This window comes from Tursiops truncatus, chromosome 18 (assembly GCF_011762595.2).
Source record: "Tursiops truncatus isolate mTurTru1 chromosome 18, mTurTru1.mat.Y, whole genome shotgun sequence".
NCBI lineage: Eukaryota > Metazoa > Chordata > Mammalia > Artiodactyla > Delphinidae > Tursiops > Tursiops truncatus.
The window spans coordinates 65,272,944-65,299,582 of NC_047051.1; the positions used below are offsets into that span (position 1 = coordinate 65,272,944).

At 42.9% G+C, this 26,639-nt stretch overlaps 1 long non-coding RNA gene across 1 annotated transcript; it reads right to left on the reverse strand.

Moving 5' to 3' along the window:
• Nucleotides 1-1,275: 1,275 nt before the first annotated feature.
• On the reverse strand, nt 1,276-25,912 carry LOC141276990 (uncharacterized). Its single transcript, XR_012327480.1, has 4 exons — nt 25,689-25,912; nt 16,627-16,677; nt 1,874-2,258; nt 1,276-1,375 (listed from the first exon to the last, which is right to left on the reverse strand). It is a non-coding gene; the product is annotated as an uncharacterized lncRNA (long non-coding RNA).
• Nucleotides 25,913-26,639: the final 727 nt, after the last annotated feature.

Here is a 26,639-nt window from a genome sequence, read left to right on the forward strand (position 1 = left end):
ACCTATCTGTTTCCTTCTTGCTTTAGGCTTCACACCATGCAGTCTGCAGCTTAAAAAAAAAAAAAAAAAAAAAGGAAACGGACATAATATCTTTCCTTAAATGCACACAGGACAAAGATATTTGTCCCTAGTCCGTGGAGAAATGATGTAGCCCTTGATTTACTAGATCTTCTGGGGAACAATTTTGTTTTTCTTCGCCACCTCTGACAGATTCATGCTTAGAGCAAGGCTGCTTTAGGTGGCAGAGGGAATATTTTCCCTAAATTCACCCACAGGGTAATTGTCCTCAAAATGAAGCTACAAAAGGTGGGAGGATCCTCGGGAGGCACTTGGGCTGACAAATGGCTCCCCTGCAACCATCATCCAAGAGACAGAGTAATTCCATCACCTCTCCAGATCCTGGCTCTCTTCCCTGCCTGGTGGGGCTGGAAATCCATGGCCAAGACTCCTCACAGGATGCTTCCCCAAATAACGTCCTGACAGTGGACATAAGGGCACTCTAAGGTGACTAGAGTCATGCACAGATATCGGGAATTATCTTCACTCCTGGGGCCATAATCATACCCATCAACTCCGAGTGGTGAAATTTACTGGGGGACACACACACTTTTCTCTCCTCCTGTATTTCTGTTTAGAGCACAGAATTCACATTGAAATGTACAATGTTTTCTCCTTAACTGGATCCACTGTTTCTTATAGCTTTCTGAATCAGTTGATTGAGGGAACCAAGTGTCTATATGCAGCTGATGCACGTATAATTTCCCCAGAACACGAATACATGTGAAAACCAAGCCAAAAGAAAAAGAAAAGGGAGGCGAAAATAATACACATCTTTGATGCCTTATTTTTCACTAAGCCCACGCTGATTTCCTTTGGGCCGTGGACCAGGGCTTCCCTGAGCACGCATTCTAATCTCCGCATTGTGACACCCAGTGTTCTCCATGGCTCGATTCCTGTCAGTCTCTCTGGCTGTCTCTCAGTGTCCCACCCCATCCCACTTCCCCTAACCCAGGCCTCACTGACTTCTTCACTTTCAGCCAACATTACCTGAAATCGCTGAGAGAGCCGTGCTGTCTCAGGCCTCCACACCATTGCCCACACAGGCTCATCTCTCCCTCTGGGACTCTCCTATCGCCGTCTGTTAATAAATCTCGTCCTTTAAACAACTGCTGCACTCCTTGACCTAGGAAGCCATAGCTTAACACTCCAAAGTAGGCGATGTGCTCCATGCCCCTTGTACTCACCCCATCAAAACCCCATCCACTGAATTCCAGGGGTCAGTTTAGTTGCCTGCGTCCCTCACTGTTGCAGGAAGGGATTGTGCTCTCTATCTTGTTTTACAGGTACTTGGTACATGATAGAACTCAGTAAATACCTATTGCAGAGGAAAAGGAAGGAAAGAAGGAAGGAAGGAAAGAAAGAGGGAGGGAGGGAGGAAGTTAGTTCAAGGTGGAATCAGAGCATTTTGGCTTTGCTAAGATGACACTGAATATTTTGGTAGGAGAAGAAACAAAATTGTTCTTTGTTTCTGTGGGGAAGGACGCACGTCCGTATATGGGTGTGTATACACACATACATGTATGTATACATGTATCAGCAGAAATGTGTATACGTATGCATGTACATATATTTATATGCATATACGTGTGTGTATATGCATCTGTATGTCTGCAAGTGTGTCTGCATGCACGCGTGCATATACACATGCATGGATGCGTGCAAGCATGCCTACACACCTATTCTAGTCTTCCTGGATCAGCCAGCAGCATATCTATGCAACCCACGTATGCAAAATGAAATTAAGATGATCAGAACTTAAGGGGACAGATAAGGACTTTGAGCCAATTTTCAGCAAATGGTTATCGATGTTTACCTTTGAAGCCACGTGCACAGCATGTGCAGCTGGAGATGCTGTGTGGGCCACCTGCTACCTCGTACTTCTTCAATCATGCTTGATTACCAAGATGACGGAGAAAATTACCAGATAGCCCAGGCTGCTCTGTATTTTATCATTTAGTCTGTGTTTGGGCAAAGGAGTTCAAACCACGCATGTCAGCAGTATATACGACGGCCTGGGGCTCTGGCCACCTGCCGCAGCAGATCCCTTGCTTGGTTTCCATGTGCTCTGTAGCATGACAGAAAGCAAATCCAACTGGCCACAGTAGGTGACAGGAGCTGAAGCTCAGTCCTTCCTGAAACCGACCTGTGGCCTCGCTGATGCTGAGAATGTCCTGAATAAATTTTCCAGTTCCCTTGTCCTGTGTAAATAAATTTTTTATAAAAAAGAAACAATCAGCAGCAGTGAAATAGAAACATTTTACGAAGACCAGCATAATTACCATCCCTTCCCTTTGGATAGTACTTCACAGTTTGTTCATTGTTTCATATCTATCATTTTGTCTGTTCTCTAGAGTAATAGAGGAAAGAAGACAGAATGTGATTTTTTAAAAAATGGAGATAATGCAAATAGAGAAGTGAAGTTAATTTCCCGTAACTGCTCATGATAAGCCTTGAAAAGTCATGTTTATTTTGTATGACATATTTATTTATCCTGAAACAAAAGTTCAAAATAGTAGCAGAACAATGGGCTTAGAGGTAGAAGGGCTTTGAGTTTGTCCACACACATCTACTGGATTTGGGCGAGTCATTTGCTTTCTCTGGGACTGATATTCTCATCACTAGGAAGGAAACACTGCCTTTTGCATGTCCAAGGAGATGGTGTATGTGAAAGGACGTTATGAGTTACGAAGGACGGACTCCTACAGGGGGGTGACCACCAGTGTGGTGGGTCCTTATCATCTGCACTGATTGCTGGTCTTCAGAGGCCCATCTGACAGAGTCTGAAGCCCGAATCTGAATTTATGGTATCACTAGAATACATCTGCTCCTAACATCCCTTTGCAAACAGATTACGTATTCATAAATCACAAACTGGTTTCATCTTTCATTGTAACTTATCATCTCTTGGTTAAAATACCTTCTGTTGCTTTGATTATGGATAGCAACACAAAGTTTTAATGAGAGATGTGTACTTTCATTAAAAATAAGTCAAATGAAATTGAAAATTTTTTTGTTTACTTGGGAATCAAAATGCCTAAAATCAAGTCATGCTATTGTATACAGAACAATGGAATGACTGGCTCTGATAAAAGAGCTGTCACCTGAACCCTCTGTAGGAGCATTTTTCAGTTTACATGAAGATTGTGTTCTAGAAGTTCACGTATAAGTTTACACTTATTGAAATTTATAATTCAAGTCCCACAGAAAAACATGTTATCTGTGTCAGTCAGCCCACCAACGCCTATTGAATCACAGTGTGGGCAAAATGTAAGAGGAATAATTCTGCTATGTTTTGGATTAAAAGGAATCTCGTGGACTAGCACGGTTTTAATCTATTCACCGTTCTTGTGGGAAAATTTACTCATGAATGGGAACTCAGGATGCTGTGAGTACACATTCTCATTTTCAGAACAGTTGCAAAAACACCCCCCCTGCCAATGAGAAGAGTCCCCTGGGGAAGGGGACTCCCTCTGCAGCTGTGCTGGGCACCTGGCACAGGATGAGAAGGGACCTTCCTCCATGCGTCTGCCATGGCGTCTCAAAGGAGAAGAAGAAAATGTTCTACCCACGCTTTGGGACTCAGCACAGGATGTTCTTATATATAGAACATTCATAATTTAGGTGTTTATAGGTCAGGCAGTGACTATGATGCATTTCCTAAGTTTTATTCCCTGATATAGACATGTTAGACAGGCAGTCCTTAACTATAAGATCTAAAAACCAGAAATCACCTGGCCCGTGGTTAACCTCGTTACTATGACAGCTCGGTTGGCCTTTTCAAGCTTAACATTCACATCCTCAAATGAAAGAAAACAATATGAGAAATTAACACCTTCAGTAACTGAGGCAGACCTGATATTAAAGGATATTTATTCAGGGAAAAAAAATCTTCATCGTTCATGCTTTCACAATGTACCAACTGCTTAATTTAGCTTTGATCTGACCCCATCCGTATTTTTCCAGCATAATTTTTGCTACTGGTATGGATATGACCCTGGGCTGGACCTGAACTGTCACTAGAGAAAATAAGATCAGACCTGGCCCACATGGCAGATGTCAAGTGGAAACAATCGGAGGCAGAAGTGAGACTAAATAACTTGGAATTGAAGGCTTGGTTTATACTAGAGCTTAAGAAAATAATTAATACTCCCAAGGTTAGGCCAGTCGGAAAACAGATGGAATTGAGCCTGTCAGCATAGACAAGGGTGCCCAAGAATAGCTGAATCTGAACAGGCTCATGGGTACCTGGGCAGATGAGCTGCCCTATTTACTGTCTATGGCTTGGCAAGCAGGAAACCCAGCATCCTGAGAAGGGGCCAGGAAGTCATTATACACCAGAGGTTGGAATTACCCAGAGGTTAGAATTACTCCACCTGCAGAGATTCTGATTCAGTTGATTTATGGCAGGCCCAGGAACCTGTGGGTCACACTTTGGAAAACACTGTACTAGGGAATACTATTCGATTTCACCCCGAAACAAGTAGGTCATCTGTGACACTGGTAAGTGAGTAAATTAAGATAAAGAGGAGGTGAAGTCAAAGTGTGTACGGATGCCCAGTATCAATCAGCAGGTTCACATGAAGCTTGACAGAAGCCATGGGTGAAGCCAGCAGATGAAGAATAAACACTTGGGCTTTGGTCCCGAGACAGCTTAATCAAGAGGGACTTGGTGGATATTTGGATGTGATAACTCTGTCGCCCGTTTCCCATCCAAGTCTGAAGAGCCCTGACAGGTTTTCAGGTGGATGGTTACGTAGAGGACAGGACCTTCTTTGAGAGAAGGCTACAGGGAGGCACCTGGTGTGGAGGGCTGGACAGAACATAGATGGTCAGGAAGAGGTAGCAAGGGAAGGGAAAGCCAGCGGGTTAAAAAGGAACAGCAGCACCACTGTCCAGGGGACGCACAAGTCCTCCTAAGTACTGTCTTCCTTAGACAAGCCAGCCCTGGAGAAAGATCTACCCAATCAGCTGGATTTGGTTCTACCAGGCTTGGTTCACACCCTGAGGGCCCCTGGGATGGTTGAGGGCAAGATGTGGAACAGTGGGAAGGCAGGACCCTGAAAGGTATGTTTGATGGACATTGAGCTGGTAGGAACACGTGGACTTGTTGGTTTCTGCGGGGATTAAAGCCGACAGAGTGGGAAGGAAGCACAGTGCAGGGTTTTAAGAGGCATCTCCTGCAGCTGAACGGAGTTTACATCTTGGTGTTAGCGCTTTATGGCTTCAGAAACCGTGGGCAAAGTATTTGAATTTCAACTATTTTATCAGTAAAATGTAGATAATTACAGTTTCTACCTCTTGGGTTCTTGTGAGGATTAAATGTGATAACAAGGTAAAGTGACTAGAAATCACAGGGTAGATGCTACCCATGAGGGATGTTGCTATATGAAGAAGGTTTTTGTCTTCTTGGCCTTTTTCTGTCAATCAACCCTCCTTCTTTTCACGTGCTCCCTGACCACTGGCTCATTCCTCTTAGCATATACAAATGCGGCAATTTGCTCCACGTTTTAACACTCCAACTCAAGCTGGCTTTAAAATGAGGCTGCTTGAAGGATTCAACTATACTCTGTCATTTCCTCACCAACCGTTCACTTCTGCCTCCACCCACCCCCCTTCAGCTGCTCTTGCCAGCGTCCCTGATGAGATGATGGCCAAATCTGCAGGTGCCTCTCAGAAGGTTGTGTCTAGGGCTCCTGGCCACCCCTGGCGCTCACCCACTCCTTCCTTCCTGGGCCTCCCTCCCTCCTTGCTGGCCATTCTCCCAGGCTCAACCGTCTCTCCATTTCATGAGCTATCGTCATACCTTCTCAATGTCCCGAAGCTCTCCCTGCACGGGACCACACTTCCATTGCTTGCCCTGGCTGTCCTCACTTCTCAGCAACCTTTGTCCCTATTGCAGTCATTTCCCCAGTGTTTTATTGCAGCCTTCTTAACCTCAGAACGTAAAATCTTCCAGTGACTGAAGTCTCCCTACCTTCCCCCAAGTCCCACACACCCCGCAAAGCTTAGTACATCCACCAGCCCACAAGTAAGATTTTATTTCTACAGTGTAAGTGTCATGTTTCCTGTTCCACTCCACCCAGAGTCTCCAGAAATTAAAAGACCAGTAAGGCTGGAGCATTGCGAGAAAGGACAGTGATCTGAGATGGTGTCGGAGGGGTTACCAGGCGTCAGACCACGGAAGGCCCGAAGCCATGTACATTTCAGTAAGCGGCTTCATCAGTGACATGGCTGTGCAGGCCGTAAAGCTAGGAGACAAATGTGATGAAATGCTGGCCACCATGTTGCGCGGCAATGTTGTCAGAAGACAGAGCAGTGCTACCTCCAAAGTATACCCAGTTCTTGTCTCCCCTGCCACCATCCCAAGTCCCAGCCACCATGACTTCCTTCCTGAACAACTGCCGTATGCTTGGTTTTCTTGCTTCCCTTCTTGTCTGCCCGCAGCCCACTCTCTACCTAGTGGCCAGGGCTCTGTCACGTCACCTCACTGCTCACGGCCTTTAAATGCCTTCCTAGGGCATCTTCCATGAACCTGCAGCCCTTTAGCCCTGGACTTCGGGCCTTCCGGGGTCTGACGCCTGGTAACCCCTCCCACATCATCCCGGATCACTGTGCTCTCTCGCTATGCTCCAGCCTTACTGGTCTGTTAATTTCTGGAGTAGTGCCGGTTCCTCGCCTACCTCAGGGCATAACTACCTGAATATCCTGGCATATCCTTCTGCCTGGAACATTCACCCGGCTCTGTGTGTGACTGCCTCAGCTTTCAGGCCTTTCCTTCCATAACAACTCCTTGGAGTGGTCTTCTCTGAACGCCCCGCCCAAAGTCCATTTCCCTGGCCCACAATTCTCAACATGCCCCTATTCCCTCGGTAGCGTTAATAACAATGTGTACCTATTTTATCCATTAAAACTGTTTTCCTTTCAATGTCCGCCCCACCATACCTCCTTTAGAATCTAAGTTCCGTGAGGATTAGGGACCCTTTCCATTTGGCTCGTGCCTATATCCTCGATGCCTAGCATCATACCCCGTATACAGGTAGGTTCCTTAAATACTTGTTAAATGACCAGACGAATTAAACGGATTACAAACGTCAGTGATCTCCGGAGATTACACAGCACAGATCAAAGGCCTCGGCACGTGAGGCCCCTGCCCACCCATCCACGCCCTTCTCCTGACGTCTCTCTCCATTACTAGAGGCAGCCTCTCTCAGGATGGTACTTCTACCTGGAAGACTTTGCCCTGTGCTTGTCCTGCTAGAGAACTCAGGCATCATCTCCTCTACCATTTCAGCTACCTCCCAGCCCGCCCCAAAGACGTCAGCTCACACCTTCCACTATGCATGGCTCCCTGTTTGGAACTATTTGTCTCTTACCAACCCTGCTCTCCTTTGGACCGTGTGGGCCTCAGGGACATATTATCTGTCACTGTATTGCCACAATCTGGCACCTTACGTAGCACATAATTGGCGCTCAGGAAAAAACTGTCAGATGAATAAATGAATGAATAAATAAATATCCCTCTTGGAAGGTTCTTAGAACAACTGTATTAGACCACTCACTTATTAGTCTTACTGAAGTTGATCATTTTAGACTAGAAATTCAATATGGCATATAGGGTGAATTAGCATGATGTAGGTCGTGGTACTAAAATGATACGTTATAGCATAATTATACCTGGTGTCAGATAATTAGATGTGATAAGTGACTAAAAGGTTTTAGGTACATTTTCACTAATGGTTGATTCTTGGTAATCCTGGACATTTTTTTTTTTTTTTTTTTTTTTTTTTTCCTCGGTACACGGGCCTCTCACTGCTGTGGCCTCTCCCATTGTGGAGCACAGGCTCCGGACGCACAGGCTCAGCGGCCATGGCTCACGGGCCCAGCCGCTCCGCGGCACGTGGGATCCTCCCGGACCAGGGCACGAACCTGTGTTCCCTGCATCGGCAGGCGGACTCTGAACCACTGCGCCACCAGGGGAGCCCAATCCTGGACATTTTTGATGTTGCCAATTGACATGTAGCTTGGTGACGATCCATTTTAGTTGTGAGAGCCTCATATCTGCGGCACGTTGTTTTTCTCACTAACGGTACAGCAAATGCTATTTTATAGATTCATTACACTGGGCAGCATCAGTCAAAGGTACGTGGAGGATAATCTCCAAGGAATTCCACAGTCCCAGCAAGACAAACGTGTACAAGCGGCTTCATCTGTTTCAGCCTAGGGAACATTAGTTTTCAAATAATTTTGACCTTAATCTTTCCCTCGCTGTGTCCTGTATCAGTCCCGTAAAACAATAACAAATATAAACCACCTTTTTGTGCTTTGCAAGGTTGAAACTCTGTGCATCCTCTGTGGACATGGCGGGAAACCTCAAAGACTGAGAAATGACTGTCTTAAGGGGGAGGTGGATCCAATTGACATAGGATGCGAACAGGCCCGCGTAGAGCCTATAATTCATCAACAACTTCTGAACAGAAATATTCAGATTGCATTGCATTTGAAGAGCCACAGAAGGTGTTTTGGGAATCATAAGACCATACAGTCCCTACCCTTCAATTTTTTGTTGCCGCTTAGAAATTACCTAGCACTCTTGTGTTCTTCAGGGGAGCAGAATCCAATCTAAAGGGTTCAGAAGACTTAATAAAGAAGGGACCGTCCACAAAGGTAAAGAAAGGCAGGGTAAAAGCAACCTATAAGAGATGTCGAGGCACCCAGGGATTATCAAGAGTGGGAAGCCATTATCACCTTCAGGTCTGAAGGGGAGAAGCGAGGGACAGTGTTGCTGGGGCCACGGAGGAGGGGCCCACGACAGCAGCTGGTACCATGGCGGGTCACAGTCACTTCCAGAAATGCAACTGAAAACGAGGCAGGAAGATACCTCCTCCTGGGTGTCCATAGAGGGTTAATTCCAGGGCACAGAAAGGTGAGGATGGTGGGGAGAGAAAAGCAGAAGAAGTAGCTAAATTCTACGATTCTAATTACCATGATCCCTCCCCACATACTTTCTCCTGAACCTTACCCATTTCCAAGATATTCTTCGCCACCATATGGTTCCGAAGCTCCATCTTTGAAAACCTAGAAACTTGCTGTTTAAATTGAATGTCTCTCTAATGGGCCTTTTGTGATCTTTTTTATTCAGGTTGTTTACACAGACCAAGGGTCACCAATTACTTTGCCCCTAGAGCTAGATTGTGGAATGCCAGGAAATTGCTTTCAGTGATACTGCAAATTAAAAAGCAGAGTCACAGAACCTCAAAAGGCATTGATTATCCAGCCTGCTACTTGACTGGGGAGGTCAGATACCTCCCGTATTAACTCTCCCATCTGTAAGCTTGGCGAGAGGTTTTTCTCTAGCTTGAGTAACAAATATACTTTATTTCTCATGTAGATAAATTGTCTTGATATCATGCTTCTACTTTTATTTAAAAAAATGACTGTTCTTTGCATGCACAATCATTCTGCCTTGTACCCTACACTTTTACTAAATCAGAACAAACTGAAGAATGAATTCATAACCTCTGCAATAGATTCGTGTTTTTATAAGTGAAATTATCCATTACCCATCCCTGGTTAAAACATGAATTCTGGTATTCCTAGCTCTTGAGTTTCTATGTTTATTCCATTAGTGTGTCAAGCTCAGCTTTATGTTTATTCATTTTCCCAAAATAGTCTTGATAATCTCTTGAAAGTTTGCTGCTACGGTGGTTTCTTTTCCTTTGCCCTAGAGATAGTTTTTCATATGTTTAGGCAATTTTTTTCGTTTTGTTTTGTTTAGCCATTTTTTCTCCAGCCCGTTGTGCTCATTCTCTCTGCTTTCTCATACTCAACTCTCTTGATAAAAATCACATGAACGATATGTTTGCGTTCTTTGATCTACAAATGCACTACTACTTTATTTGAAGTATTTATAATTCCCCTAATTTTGATTTCAGTAATGTAATGTTTCTCTAGAGAATAATATTAATGGGTCTTTGGATTATATTGAGATCCAATTAAATTAGTTAAGTTTTTTTTTAACTCCTTAAACATTTGCCTGACTTTTTATCCTTAATTCTTCTTTCTCTCTTTTTTTCCACTGTGGTTATGTATTGAGCCTCTACTTCTATCCTGGATACAAATGATAAACAAACACAGAGCCTGCTGTCAGGAAAACTTAGTGCAAACAAGACTCCCAGGACTGGATCTCCCGCCCAGCCCTGTCCACGGAACTTCAGACTCTCGTTCATCTGCCTCCTCTCGAATGTCTAATGGGTATCTCACATTGAGCGTGTCTCTAACCAAACCCTTCACTTCCCTTGCCTCACCTGCTTCTCCCACAGTCTTCCGTTCCTCAGTAAAAGGCAACTGCATCCTTCCAGGTGCTCGGGCCCAAATCCCTGGAGCCATCCCAGGCTTCTCTTTTTCTACCACATTCCACAACAGTCCTTCAGAAAGACCCATTGGTTTTATCTTCAAAGCATATGCAGACCCTCCACCCTGATCCAAGCCATCACTGTCTCTCACCTACTGCAGTCAGCAATAGCTTCCTAATCAACCTCACTGCTCCCACCACTGCCCCCGTCATCTGCCCTCAATGCAGGACTCAGGTCACATCACTCCTCTGCTCAAAAACCTTCCAGTGGCTTCCCTTTTGACTCAGAGTAAAAGCAAAAGACCTTACAAATTGCTTGCATAAGATCCAACATGATTTGCCCTTGCTACCTCTCGGGTTTGTCGACCTCCCCTTTCCCCTTTGCTCATGCGTACTGGTCCTACTGGTCTCCCTGCTATTCCCGGAACAACATGCCGGGCCTCCTTCTGATTCAGGCCTTTGAACGCACTGGTCTCCCTTCCTAGAATACTTGTCCTCCAGAGCTCCGACAGCTGGCTTCCTTACCTCTTCCACGTCTCTACTCAAGTGGCACCTTGTCGGAAAACCCTTCCCTTCCCTTCCTATTGAAAAGAGCAACCTCTCTGCTTGACGATTCTAATTGATCTTATTTTTCTCTGTAGCAACTACTGCCTCCTCACATATATTATATCCACTCTCTAATCTGATGTCTCCCCACTAGAATATAAGCTCCATGGGGGCAAGGTGTTTGCGTATTATGCCGCATCCTAGCATGAAGATCAGTCCCTGCCCCCATATAGATACTTAAGAAATAGGAGTTGGCTGAACACATAAGCATGGGCATGGATGACCACGGCTGAATGCAGAATGTGTAACTGCTATCCAAGAGCCACGAGACGAGAGCTGTGCATGTGGAGATGAGAGGTGACTTCTGATGGGAAAGACCAAAGAAGGCTCACGCCTGAGGAAGCTCTGATCCCCATTCGGATAGGATGGTTAAATCGGTTAACAGCTCAGGCTTCCTATCAGACACACCTGGATTCCAACTCCGACCTTGCCGCTTACAGCTCTGGTGACCTTTGGCAAATCTCTTCACCTTTCTCACCCTGCATTTTCTTAACTGGAAATGAGTAATAAGGCCTGTTTCCTAGAGTAAGGGGTGAATACAGGTCATGTTTCACAGGCTCGAAAAGCACATCTCCACACGCGGTCACTCTTAGAGAAGCAAAAACTGGAGAAAGCATTCTAGGTATAGAGACCTGGAAAGGAGCCATAAGAGGTGGCGAAGCACAGGCTGTGGCTGGCGAAAAGCAGGATGGTCTGATCTTTCTGAACATGAGGGCCACGCACAGGGAACGGGAGATAAAGAGGAAGAGGGGATGGTTGTAGCAGACGTTTGAGGATCTTGTATGGCGGCCATACCTGTGAACTTTATCTGAAGTCACCAAGGAATCGTCGAAGACATTGCATCGGGGTGCAGCTGGAATGAGATGATCCGAACAAACCCATTCTAATCGGTGTGAAGGAAGGACTGAGGTATCCGCGTGCAAGTTGCCTCCGCAGCACGGAATTTAGAACGAGATAAACCTGGCTCCCAGACCTCGCTCTGCAACATTCTAGCAAGTCAATCTCTGAGACCTCAGTCTCTTTGCCTCCTTCATGCAGGCAGTAAATGGTGCATATATCGCACAGCTGATACGAAGCTTCAATGAGTTGTTGCACATAAAAAGCTTAGACTCTTCTGATATATGGGAAACACCCTGCTAGCTATTTATGGAGCCTTACTGGGTAGGGACTTTGGGAGAGAAAGATGAGGACAGATTCTAAAGACATTTTGCGGATCGATGCAAAAGGACTCAGATCTTGCAACTGCTTAGAAAAGAAGAGGATTCTGATGTTTTGCTCTTATGTGTCTGCATCAGCCAGTTGTTCTTAATTGCAAGTAAGAGAATCTCCTCTAATTGGATTAAGTGTTTAATCCTGCCTACCTAACTTGTAAAATCTTCAGAATATACAAAGAAATAGGATTGGAGACTCTAACAGGAACAGTGCACAGAGCATACCACGAAGTCCCTACCATTGCCATGGGGAGCAGACACCACAATTCCCGCCTCAGAACTGGGCAACAGAAACCAGAACCTCTACCCTTGCTGTCCTGGAAAGCCAAAAGCATCCAACCGCCACTCTTGCCAGAAAGCAAGTTCCAAATGATACCTACTCTGTCCCATTAGTCTCCTTCAAGTGGAAGTCTTGCCTGGCTACAACTGATGGGTATAGATTATGTCAGACACCTTACTGGACCTGCAAGGAAGGTGCGGAAAGAGAGTTTCCTAGGATGAGACTAACCACGTGCAAAATTCCCCAGACATAGGAGATGTTTTTAAAAGATACTTGGAGGCCACAAATCATGACAAATGTCAATTTCTGCTGTTAACAGAAATTAGGAAGTCAGGAGAAAGAGTGTATTTGCTCGGGGAAAGGAGATGCTGAAAAATTGAGTTTGGGGTTGACATTCCACTGGATTATTTGTCGGAATACATCTAGCAGACATTGGATGTGGATTTGGAATTCAGAATGGCATTATGGGGAATATAATCCCAAAGTGGAGATTGCTAAAGCAATGCAAGTTCATGAAATTGCTGAACTCTTAATGGGTGGTTTCTGGACACTGCTCCATGATTTTGTTTCTTTAATTCTGAGAATTTATTTATAGCTGATAAAGTGAAAATAAACAATGAAGCTCAAAAATCTACATTGTTGGATTTCATTAACTGACAAAGTTATCTTCCTGTAAGTTCTGTAATGGGCAAATGATTATTTAATTCAACATTTAATGAATTGTTCAAGTTTTTATTAGGATTATTTATGTTTGAATATATAATTAAGTATATAATGTAATCTAGGATTATTATTTACAATTCATTTAGTTATTAAATGAACTATTTTGTTATTATTTTATTAAATTAACTAATTATTATTACATAATTATTAGAATTATTCATTATTTAAAATTATTTAGGTTTTGATCTTTTAGTCTTAATGAACAGAATATTGATTAATAACTATCTTGGTGAATGAAGAAATATGAGTTACACTTTTATATGCAATATTCATAGGTTTTGCCAATTTGGGGGACTTTCCATGAATTCTGGAGGATATTTTTTCTTTCAAGCACTGAATGAATTTTAGTTTCTGAATTGTTTTTCTACCTCATATGGTTAGTGAATCAGTCGAGGTTTGGTCAAGAAGCAGAATCGCTACGCATGGTAAGACATAAGGGATTTGTTATAGGAGTTAGACCTGTCCGCAAGCGTGGGAGCTGGTGGTGCAGTCCCTAGGAGTTAGACCTGTCCGCAAGCGTGGGAGCTGGTGGTGCAGTCCCTAGGAGTTAGACCTGTCCGCAAGCGTGGGAGCTGGTGGTGCAGTCCCTAGGAGTTAGACCTGTCCGCAAGCGTGGGAGCTGGTGGTGCAGTCCCTTACTGCTGTTGGCTCTGCACCCCATGTCAAGCCAAAAACACGGAGCCTTTGGATCAGCCAGATCGGCAAGTGGGGAAGAAAGCTGGATGTGGCCGAGAGCAGAGAGCTGACACTGATGGACTGCAGCCCTATGAAGTCAACCGTAACCTTTGAGACCAGTTGGGGCCTGCACCTGTGTCTCAACCCCTGCGACCCCGATGCCGTGGCAGGAGAAGCGGGTGTCTCAGCGCAGAGGTGCACGTGCACCTGCTCCATGCCTCGGAAAAGGAGAAGGAGCAGATCTCGCGGGAGCTGGAGGTGCGGTGAGTCTGGATGCTGTGCTACACCAGCCCCGCCTCCGGCTAGCGGCTCAGCAGTGATGTGCAAGGTCTACCGTGGGGCCTGGAGCCTGGCCCCGACCTTCAGAGGGTAGGGAATATGGCTGCAGCTGCACTTCCCCTTCTCACTTCAAATGTCTCCGGCGACCAGCGCTAACCCAGAACCGTACAAGCAAAGGAATCTGGGAAAACACAGTTCCGGCTGAGCCAAGCTGACCCACCACAGTTGTAAGAATTTCTACTCAAAACATTTGCGTTTTGTATGTTATCTCTCTGTATAGAATGTTAATAGGCATTGGACAACAACAAAAAAGTCCTCTTGGATTGCATTTTTTTATGATTTTGACTGTAAGGAGTTTTAAATAAATTTTCGTCAGATCTCCTTAAAATTTGCAAGTTACTTATCCCTCAAACATGACTTGTATTTGAGTATCTTGTTTAATATTCTAGCACCTGCAGACAGCACTTAAAGATGAATGAAGCAGTTGTGGAGGGTTTTAAACTAAGTAGACACATTGAATCACTGTATGCTAGAGAAGCACTTTTCTCTGCCCTCTGTTCCTAGAGACAAGTTCCAGATGCGTTAGGGAGGTGGGTTCCTTCCAGAACCTAGGCTGCCCAGCCTTCCGCCCAAGGTCCTGCAGTACTAGATGCCCGTACTTGTTTCATTTAAACTCTACCTTTGTTTATGGAAGTTCATTATTCTTCATCCACCCTAGCCCTTTCCCCCTACTTTTGACCTCAGACTCTCTTCTCTCTCTGAAATTATTTCCTCTCTCTTTCTCATTAAGCTAATAGACTAGAAAGAGAGAGAGAGAAAAAAAGAAAGTTCTTTGAAAACCTCTGCTTCCTTGAAGCCCGAGTGATGAGCTTTTAATGATCTATCGCTTTCTTCTTGGTAAAGCAAGGCTGGGGGCGGTCAGAGTCATCTGCCCATTAGAAGAAAAGTGAAACTTCAAAGACCATCTTATCTTTAGAAACACATAAGCCCTCTTGTCTGAGTCTCACCCGAGTTTGCAATTATTTCTTTTTTTCCCATATTACGTAACAAAGCAATCGTACTTATAATGTTGTAATTAACCTGCTTGCCTATGTTTTGGGTTCTGTGAAGAATAATAGTTTCATTTTACATATTATTAAAAGACTACTTTTAGACATATGTCTTGCTAGATATATAGGTAGGCACATTGATTGACGGATGCATAAATGGATGGGTAGATAGATAAATATACTGATGGTCAGAGGGGAAGAGGCTATTTGAAGGTATTTACCTATTATTCCTTTTTAACACCAATGACTCCACTTTTCAAGTTTAGAAAGACAGTCCACTAAGGAAATCATATTTATGAAATAAAATCCTTTTGGAATATATATATGTAAAATAACCTTCAGAAAGTTCTAGAATTTGAGAATTCCAAATTATGTCACTGATAGTTCAAATTCCTCTTTCATATATAAGAAACTGAGGTCCTAAGAGTATAAGTAGTAAACTTAAACATGGAGCCCAAACTTGAGAACTAGATTTTCTAAATCCTGTTGCTTTCTGCTATGCCACTTGGAGAAATACATGGCCTCAGCAACTTGCATGTAAAGTAGCCTCATTTGCTCAAACACATTTAAGTGTCAATGCTGGAATACAAATGATGCCATTAGGGGTTTGGTAGATTTATTCCTTCATCTGTACCAAATCTTGTCATACCTATAAGATTATGGCCTTGTAGTTAAACTACAGCTTGAGACTGGGTATTTGTTGTTTTTAATGAATTATTGTTAATACTTTTAGGTGTGATAATGGTATTGTGGTTATAGTTTTTAAAAGTCCTCTTTTAGAAATACATAATGAGATGTTTATTGATGAAATGATCTGGGTGTCTTGGACTTGCTTCAAAGCAAAATAGTGTTGGGGGAAAAATAGAGGAAACGAGACTAGCCTTATTTGGTAATTATCGAAACTGGGTGATGCATACCTAGGAGCTCATTATACTATCCCTTCTACTTCTGTTCATGTTTGAATGTTTTCACAACAAAAAGTTAACTTAGAAAAAAAAAGCACTGTCACTGGAGCATTGAGGTGATGAGCATAGGCTCTGGAGGGGAGCCAAATGAGGGAGATTTCAATTCCAGATCTGCCACTTACTACCTCTCCATTTATAGAATGCATGTCAAGTAGCTTCCTCATAGGGTTATGAAAATTAAATGAGATAATACATATAAAATCCTTAAAACAACCCCAGCACATCTGTAATCCCTCAAATTTTACCTAGTATATTATTGCTGTGATTGTTGTTATTTGAAAAGCTGCCTTATCTCCATGGCTTTCTGTTCTTCCACACCTACTGCAATGGTTAAAAAAGAAATGTGACATGAATAAAAGATGTGAATACTATTATCCTAGGTTCTGAGATAGAGAGAGTTACTCACTGGAGAGACAGAGTTACTCACTGAAGTTTTCAGATGACGAGTGGCAGAGAAGTCGAAAGGTTCAATTGCTGACTGCAGAAAGGAAAAGAAAAGAAATGTTCTTGATTATAAAGATGAATCTTTACCAAAGTCCGAGCAATCTTATATCTTACACTCAGCTGAGAAGTGGGCAGCACAGGTGGCTTTGGCCTGGGGCTGGATGTGTGGTCTGTTGCGGCCGGCAGATTCCATTCATTGCCAAAGGAATTGCTCGGTGCAGACTCCCTTTGGCTTCTCTTCTCCTTCTGTGCTTGTGTTTCTGCCTCACTTCGTCCACCACTGATTTTCTTGTCTTTTTTTTATGGAGAAGTGACATGCTTAGAGTGATGGGTAGACCAGAAGGATTTGTCTGCCAGGGCTGTTCTGGAGATGGGAAAGTTCTAGGAAAGGATGCCTTTAACCAGAGTCAAGGAAGCCGTACCTTTTTCATAATATAGACCACTTTCCATAAAAAGGTCAAGACCTATTGCTTTGCAGACGACTTTGGCGGGGGATCGGGGTTGCAGGGTCATCATCAGGACTTAGCCAGTGCCCATTTGAAACACTGCTAAGTGCAGGGATGTGGAAACAAAAACCTGGTATGTTTTCATTGTTAAGGGTAGAGGTCCTTGTTAATTCACATATACATTGTTAAATGCAAAACAGTTCAGTAATTCTATGATAGAAGCCAAAGTCTTTAGAATATCATAGGAGTCTCTACACTGGAGCACCACTGGCCGTCACCCCCCAACCCCACATTGTAACTAGCCTAATCTCTTCTCGACGGCTTCCATTGCCAGCCCAATGTGCTCCAGGTAAGCACACCCCTACTTCAAGCTGTTTGTGCTTGTTTTTCCTCCACCTTGAAAACTGACCTCTTAGGGGTCACTATGGCTTGTTTCCTTAGTGTCTAATCAAATACAGCCTGCTTGGGGTGGCCTCCGCTGACAACCTGTCAATGCAGTAAACCACCACCTGAATCTGCATTCATTACCCCTTTTCTGTGCTTTACTGTTCTACGTAACATTTAGCATCTTTTAACACATTATGTAATTTACTTACTTATTTAGAAAATGATGGCTCTCCTCCCACCCTACGAAGGCGTGTATATATTTGTGTCTGCTTTCTTTTACGGATCGCCAGTGCCTCGAACACTGCCTGGCACGTAGTCATTGTTTAATTGAATGAATAAATAAGGGAAAGAAATGCTGAAAAAACTGTAGAACTTGTCATCACAAGGTGTTGCTCATTCATTTTTCACTGGCAAAGACCAGTTCCCTCTTCTGCCTGCCTACGTCTGTCTTCTGAGTCTCAGCTACCTGCCTGAGGATCTCATTTACCCCAGACAGTCACAGCAGTGACGGATGTCCCCTTTCTAAGAGAACTGCCATGTCACCACCTCCTACAGCCCACAACATGAAATCATCTGACTTCAGTAAGTCCTACTTTTCCACATGTGGAGTAGAGGCTGCAGTGAGTTACACGGTCGCAGAACTTAAGCAGAGAGTTTTAAGATCTATGCTTGGATTTAATGCCTTGACCAGTTATTAAATATCTTAGGAAAAGGCTTATCTGAAATAATAAAACATCCATTTAAAACATTTTTCAAAATACATTCAAAAGAAGGCAATTTTGGTAATTCCTTGGTGGTCCAGTGGTTAGAACTCCTTGCTTTTACTGCCAAAGGCGTGGGTTCAATCCCTGGTCGGGGAACTAAGATCCCACAAGTCACGCAGCACAGCCAAAAAAAAAATCAAAAGAATACAAGTTTGTTATTCTAAGTACGTAGAAGCAACTCAAACTGTTAACAAAGTATTACCAACATGAGGAGTTCCTAGCTTTGTTTCTTTGAACAAGTAAAGTACATTTATTATGGAAGCATTTATCTGCATAAACTGTTTAAATATACTGTTTAAGGAAGAAAAAAAGCTATACTTTCTTAAGAATGTTGAAAAAACTTTTAAAATTATGTAGCAGTTGAATGATGTATCGACTTATTTAGGAAATCTCTTCTTCTGAAGGAGGAGGAAGGGGACTGCAGCTCCACCAACGTCAGCCTGCTCGCACATGTGCTACATGTCGACACCCCAAGTCCACGCAGTTGCCTGTACAGCAATTCAGTGGTTTCCGTAATGTTCTGCATATAAAGTAAATGACGGAAGCACAGCGTTCCCCTTGAACTCTCCCCTTTGTCAATGTTCTTCTGTAACAGTGAGTTGGGATCTATGAATCTTGCATCTGATAACAGAGTATCCTCTTAAAAGACTCTGCATCTGACATTTAGGTTGGATTACAACTTATATCAATTTCCCTCTTGTAAGAAGAAAACTCTCACTCAGAATAAGATCTGCCAGAAGGTGACAGCTGTTTTTTGTTGGATGTGAATTTAAGTAAACAGTTAAGACAGTAGAGCTTTTACTAAGATGATTTAATAAAGCTCATTAATGTGCTGATTTCCATAGCTGACCCGAATAGAATATGACATTCATCTCTCTGCTGCAGTAAAGTGTCATCAAGATATATTAATGTATTAAAGGCACTGCCAATGTTAAATTTTAATTCTAAATGTAATCAACCTTTATGATGGAGGACAACACAAAGGGGGAAATATTGGAAATAGTTCACATGTATTTTCCTTTGTTTTTAACCCATATAAATTGCTCAGTCTACCTCGTCAGGAAAGTATTAATAGCATTTCCATTGGTATGGAAAAAAAAAACTGAGTTATTTTTGAGATTATAGATCAAAGCTATTAGATCAATCAATATAAAAGCCAGTGAGTAGCTAGAGAAGGCTTTAGCTCTCAGTAAGCATCCGCTTGTCTCGCTCAGCTGTATCCACAGTCATGAGTCAGCAAGAAAGCATTTGACCCAGCAAAACTCACCCCTGTGTCTGAATCGTGATCCATAACAATTCTGAGCCTCGGAGCACAAGCCACTTGGATATTTTCTATTTTCTAGTTGAATGCTCAATGCTCTCACTCTTCACCGCACAGTGACTGAGGGTATCATAGAGTCCACCTGACAAGTATGCGATTTTTCACATATTAAGACCTCTTAGTCCCCCTTCAGCTTCAGGGGAGAGGAAGGAGAGAGGGACTCTATTTTACATTTGATCCCAGCAGTTCCTGACAGTTCCTGACATAGCCTTGGCTATGAAACTTGTAAAATTTGAGAATTAAGCTGTGAATAGTAATAATAAAAACAACTGGCAACATCTATTGTTTACTCAAATAGTGACGGGAAGTATTCAAAGTATTTTCTGAACACCAATTCCTTTAATCCTCTCAACAATCCCATGTGGATTACTATTCCCTACTGCAGAGATGAGGAATTGAATCGGAGGCACAGGGAACCCCAGGCAAAGTCACATGCCAATCCGTGGGAGGGATGGGATGTGGACTTGAGGACTGGTTGGAGCCTGCACTCACCACTGCACCATGGTGCCTTTTCCACAGTAGCGATATTAGCAAGTGTAAGATGATACCAGAGGTAATGAAATGGAAGAGCAAGGGGTTTGGAGGCAGCCATGTGGGTTCAGGTGAAAGCTGTTCACCGAATAAACAGCGTGAGCTAATGCAAGCTATATAACTTCTCTAAGCCTCAATTTCCCCATATGCAAAATGGGTTTAATAGAACAGGGCCAGGTAACAGGCTGACCTTCCCTGAATTCCCTTGGTCACCTGTCTGTGGCTCCTTTCCCTCTACTTTGCTGTCTCCCTAGGCCCCCAGCTCCCTCCTTCTCTTTCTTGTATGCAGGCTGTTGCGAAGCTCAACTCATTATACGGTGAAATCCTGTGAGGTGCTTGGGAGAACCTGTAAACGGTCAAGGTTGTGCTGTACACATTATTATGGATGCTACAACCTAGCTAAGCCAATGAGGGTGAGATCAGGGAAGAGTCTTAAATCATGTTGAGAAGCAATGTTTGTAGAACTTGTTCTTCTGTAGACTAATATTTCCCGAAGTGCATTATTGTTATTAATAGGAGTTACCAAAAATAAATAAGTAAACTTGGGGATAAACAAAATTAAACAGATTTATTTCTTGCAGGACTTCTCAAAGCCTTTGGTATGCTAACACACTATGTGAATCTCCAAGTGGACAATGTAGTATGCAGTGTTTCCCAAACAAATCTAAAAAGGAATCCATTTTTATTTCCCCAGATCATCTTGCAAGACCAGTACTGAGCAGGAAAAAACTGGGGAAGGTTTTGGGCTTCGGTGACACCCACGAATAGATGTAGAACTCAATGCTGAGGATTGTTTCTGTGACTTAGGGAGTGGAGCAATGAGACTAACCCTATACCGCTGATTCCTTTGTAGAGCTGGAACTCAAACCTTTTGAGGAAGCTGCAGCCTGGCCCAGATTGTACAACAGAACTAGATTGTTCCTAGGACTGTAGAAGTAAGAGCTGATTCATGGATTTATTTTATCAATCTCCTGGGACTTAGAAACCCTAGTTATTAGTCCTTAGGCTATTAGGAGCAGTGTAGAGAAGTCTCAGTTGTAGAAGTATATGGGTCAGGGGCTTAAGAAAGATTCGAAAAAATAATGACAAGAGGGCTTCCCTGGTGGCGCAGTGGTTGAGAGTCTGCCTGCCGATGCAGGGGACACAGGTTCGTGCCCCGATCCAGGAGGATCCCACGTGCCGCGGAGCGGCTAGGCCCGTGAGCCATGACCGCTGAGCCTGCACGTCCGGAGCCTGTGCTCCGCAACAGGAGAGGCCACAACAGTGAGAGGCCTGCGTAACGCAAAAAAAAAATAATAAATAATAATAATAATGATTTACAGAAGATTTACAGAAGACTAGAAAAGAGTCAGGGGAGAAACACAAAGATTATCTAAAAGTGGTAAATCTGTGACCAGCCCCTATTAGTGTCTATCACCCCAGTCTTAATCTGAAGATGTTAACCGGGCAGACACGTACGGTTGAGCAGGTTGTGTACCGCATAACTCCAGGGGAGCACATATTTTATGAATGGTGAATGCAGAATGTTGACTACAACCTGAATAAAGCCCTGGAGATCTGCCACACATAACCTCCTTGGTCACACACAGTGGCCCTGGACATTAACCTCAGCGACTAGGTAAACTAACGGAAAATGTGTTCTTACAAAATATTTATTTGATTTGTCAAGCTGTATCTGGTTTGTCCATTAAGCAGAGTTCTTAAAGTTGGAGGCAGTAAAATCAAACAGCTACCCAAGCAGCTAGAAACACACAAGAAATGAATTCAAAATACCATAAAGATATGATCTGAGTAATTTAATTATGAGTTTAAAAATTAAATCTTGGTATTTCCTTTAGAACATTTCAGGAAGTGCTCTATATTTTCATGTTTTCAAGACAATCCCTTTCCTTATTATTTTCCTCTTCATGAGCAAGAGAACCCACCAAAATTTCACTTGCAAACTCCCTGCTGAAACATGGCAAGTGAGTATGAATCTTTGCTCAAGTTTCAGGATTAGACTGTGTCTGAGTGTTTGTGCCACTGAAGGGCCTAAACTTTACACAGAATCTGGGTTCACCACCCACCTCAGCCACTAGGTTCTTCAGAGACCCAGGATGAAGCCTTCAACCTTCGGCATCTCAGTTTCTCCACTTGTAAAATGAAGGTAAAGAAAGTGACCTCCCAGATTGAGTACAAGTATGAAGTGAAAAATGATTGTGAAGTGCTTTTCGAAAGAGAGTGTACAATGAGTGCTTGGTAATAATCTTTCCAATACTGAAGACATAAAGATAAATTAGGCAGCCCTCTTTTCTCCTCTGAGAATGATAGAATCCGTATTTGGGTGTCAGGATAATTAGGGCAATAAGTACTTATTAGTTGATTCGGTATGAAAAATATGCTCTAATTGCCCATTTGGTGAAATTTACATTTTTCTTGAAGTTTGGGAATCTTTTGTTTCTCTATTTTCAATGTTAAAAAGTCCTTTACAAGGAAAATGTTGATTTCTAACCAAAAGGCAGTTTCCTCATTATATTTAGATGTGAAATCTCGAGAATAGAGAGGTTTTTAAAGTATGGTCCAAATTATTAGCTCAGCAATGTTATGTAACTCAAAATATATATAAAGCAAAGTTATAAATGCTTAATCATGTTAAAAAATATTTATGCTTTAAGATTAAAATAGATTAAAAATATCATCTGTGCTTCTTAGTCAGGGATCCAGCAAACTGAGAACTTTTGAAATTACTTCTGGAACGTGACGGTTAATACGTGATGAGAACTCATGAAGGAAGTCTTTGTTTGTAGCAGAGCTTGTGGTTTTGAAAGCTGAGCACCTGCTTTTGCCAAGGTGTTGCATGTATGTGGATAGTGTGCTACTCATTGATAGCAAATTTTTCCTGTAGATATATACAAATATTTACTACTGTAAGTAAACATAGCTTAAATGATCCTACACGACTGCGAATTTTTTAATGTTATTTATTTTGAGACCCCAGTGAGTATTTAAACTCTTAAGTGGAGGAGTCTCAGACCAGTTTCTGGTACAGGAAGGATTTCTGGCTGCTGTAATTCAGCCAGTTGGGTGTATGGAATTTTTGCGTATGAAGGAGACCAGGGGGAGGCGCCTGGGGCAGAGATGCAGGGAATGGGGGCCAAGTATGCACCCAGTGCATAATATGACACCCTGTAATCATCCTCACTGATATTTTGAGGAAGTACAAACTTCCAGAGGGTTAAAATCTCTTCTGCTTTCATAAAAGCCAAGCATTGTGTTTCCTCACCTTCAAATAAGGGGCTAGAATCTAGATGAATAGTAAGATATCTTCCAGCCCTAAGGATCCATGATTGTAATCTCACCATAATCGCCTCAGGACTGGGCTCCTTTGCAAAATAAAATAATTCCATTTGTAAGTGATCAGGCTTGTTGGGGAGGCTGGCAATCCAACGGGCTGGGGGGCACAGAGAGGGAGCTTGTGGGCATCAGCATGACTCGGGAGATACAAGGGTATCTTAGGCAAAGCTGTAGCAATAATTGGAGTGAGTCGAAAAGGAGTGAGTCGAAAAGGATCAATTCTTATTTTGTTTGGCTGTAGACGAGAGACCTGCTAACAGAGTTCAGGATTATGACTCAGTGAATATTTAAATGTGGTTATTTCTTCCTTTCTCATTAAGCCTTTTAGGTGCAGAGATCTACAAAGCATTGAGATTTAAAGGTCTGAGATTTTAGAGAAAGAACACAGTGACATGAGACCGGAATGATGTAAGGTGATGACATCAGCACCAGAATGCTGTTGCTAAGGTGAACCTATTTTTCTCTCTGATCCAGATGGAAGGCTAAATAATTGCCCATTTCTGGTAAAGAATCTATCCATGGCATTTTCCCTTTTCTGTAGCAGATGAAACAAAGCCAGATGCTTTCTCTTTGCACAAATTATTTCTTAAAGACAAAATTTTTATTACAAAACATACCACCTGTTCTTCAAAGAAAATTCGGAACACTTTATATAAGTTTGAAATTTTGATGATCAAGAATGTATACTGAGATCTAAATGGATTATCTGAATGAGATGATGATTTGATGAATCACCCTAAATTTAGTGAAAAGAAATAGGGAAACATCTAGAAGGGAAAAGAAAGATCTGTCACCTTCAGATTGTTGACAGAGGGAAGGCAGTGAGGGGAGTCCTGGGTTGGAAGACAGAGAGAGAGAAGACACCGTTTTAAGGCTATGGACTGAGCGAAACTGAATAATGGATTATGCCATTAGTACGGAGAGAACAGGGCAGAGCCGAGAAAACCTATGAAGAAACAAGGGGTGGGATTCAGCGACAAGTTGGAGGCCAGAGCAGTTGAATACAGAAGTCCCTCCTACATGAAGGTCTTCCAGAGTTCTCCCTGGAGTTTGCATCTTCCGCTGGAGCAAGTTTCTCCAGGGATCCATGACAGACTCCCCCAACCCTGCAAATCTCGGCTCAAGGGACACTTTCTCAAGGAGGCCTGTCCTGCCTACTTACTGTAAGATGGTCCTACTTTTCCTTTTTCTTTTATTTTTGTAACAACACTTGACACCTTCTAATTTACTGTATGATTTTTCTTTCTGTTACTTTTAGAGCAGCATACTGTAGTGGCAAAGAAAATGCACTCTGAAGCCAGCCTGCTTGGGACAAATGGGCTCCACCGCTGACTCGCTGTGTGGCCCCGGAAAGGTTCCTTAACCGCGCAGGTGACTTTTCTCCTCTGTAAGGTAAGGCTGGGATAATAGTAGCATGTATTTCATAGTGTTGTGCTCAACATAGTAATTGCTATGTAAATATTTAACAATATTACAATATTAGTATTGTTAGTTAACCATATTAAATATTATATTAATATTTACTATGTAAATAAATTGTATCTACCCCCTCCAAGCCCCCAAGACTATGGGAAATCCTGAGAAGCACTTGTCATGAGTGACATTTGATGGAGGAGAGAGATGAATAACACATTTTCCAGAAACTGGTATTTTCGTTGAAGCATAGAATTTAGGTGGGATTACGATTTAGGTAGGGTAGTTCTGCCTGTAGGTCACTGGACAACCACCAGGGGCCCTCTGCTGGCCAGAAAAGCCTGGGCAAATGGTCTCCAAGATTTGACCAAGAAGGATGGTTGTGAAGGTCTGGTCCAGCCAAGACGTCCTGGAGCCACAGGGGCTTCCAGGTAACTGTGGTCCCAAGAAATGAGTAGAAAGTAGCACTGGAGACGTGGTAGATGCCTCACAAGTTGTCAGCACAGTTGAGGACCTCTATAGAGTAGGAAGATCTGGCACCAGATAAAAGATGTTGAGGTGAATGAGGTAAGCAGATATGGGCATGGCCCAAAGAACGGGACAAGAAAAATAAAAAAAGATTTATCTGGGCCAATGTTCCCCAAAATGCATCACCCATATAGTTAGATGTTACACCATACTAGTTAGATGTTTTTTAATTAAAAGGGTCTGTGGTAAAATAAATTTTCAAACATGGCAAACTACAAACTACTTGGAGATTCACAAAGCATATTCCTAGAATTAAACCTCTGAGAAGTCCTTTGATGAAAGCACATGCTTAACTGGTTATTCCAACATTTCTTGAACTTACTTGTCTGTGACCCTTTTCTTCAGGAACATTTTGAGATCTGTAGATCTTGCTTTGGGGAACCTCTGTGTAATTCTTCAAGCTCCTCGGGGTCAGGTCCTACTCATCTTTATATCTTCCATATCTCAGTTGGAACCAACGCATAGCAAGTATTTCATAAATCCTAATCAGATGAGTGAAAAAGCAAATCTAGGTAGAGTGGCTGTCCTGGGAGAAACTGGAAGAGATGGAGATGGGAATGAGAGCCTTGAAAAGCGTCCCATCAAGGAACGTCATATTGTACTATATCAAAACTGGTTGTATTTATTTTTAAAATCAAGCTTGCAATCAAAGCTGCACTTACACACATGCCACCCTTCATTTCCCACAACTAGCTCATACTGGCACTCCAGGACAACAGTTGTCTTCTCTAGTCAACAAGCTCACGTTCTCCTGCTGTCACAGAGGTTCACCCAAGAATTCACCAAGACCTTTTTCTCAAACTCACCACCCACATCTCAGCCTTTTGGAAAGGAGGTTATTCCCATTCCATTCAAGACCCTTTCTAGTGATCTGGGCTGCTCATTGAACATAAGAAACATGACATCCCAACTCTGCCAGAGCTCATGCTGTCAGGTGGCACAAAGTTGCACCCTCAATAGCCGGTCCTGACTCATCCCTGGTTTGCACACATGTGGCTCTAATGACCCTTGGAAGGCCCTTAGGAAGTGCCACTCCAGCTTTGATGGTTTCCTGTGTCTCAAGCACAATTTCCTACTTACCCTGTGCCACATTTCAGTCCTCTCATATTTTATTCATTTACTTAATGAATATTTATCATCAGTCCCATATGTCAAGTATGTGGTAGGCGCTTGGACTATACCAATGAACAAAACAGGGAAAGCCCCCTGCCCATGGGTGCCTACATCCTAGTGGAGGAAATGGACAACAAAGAATAAATATCAAGTACATTAT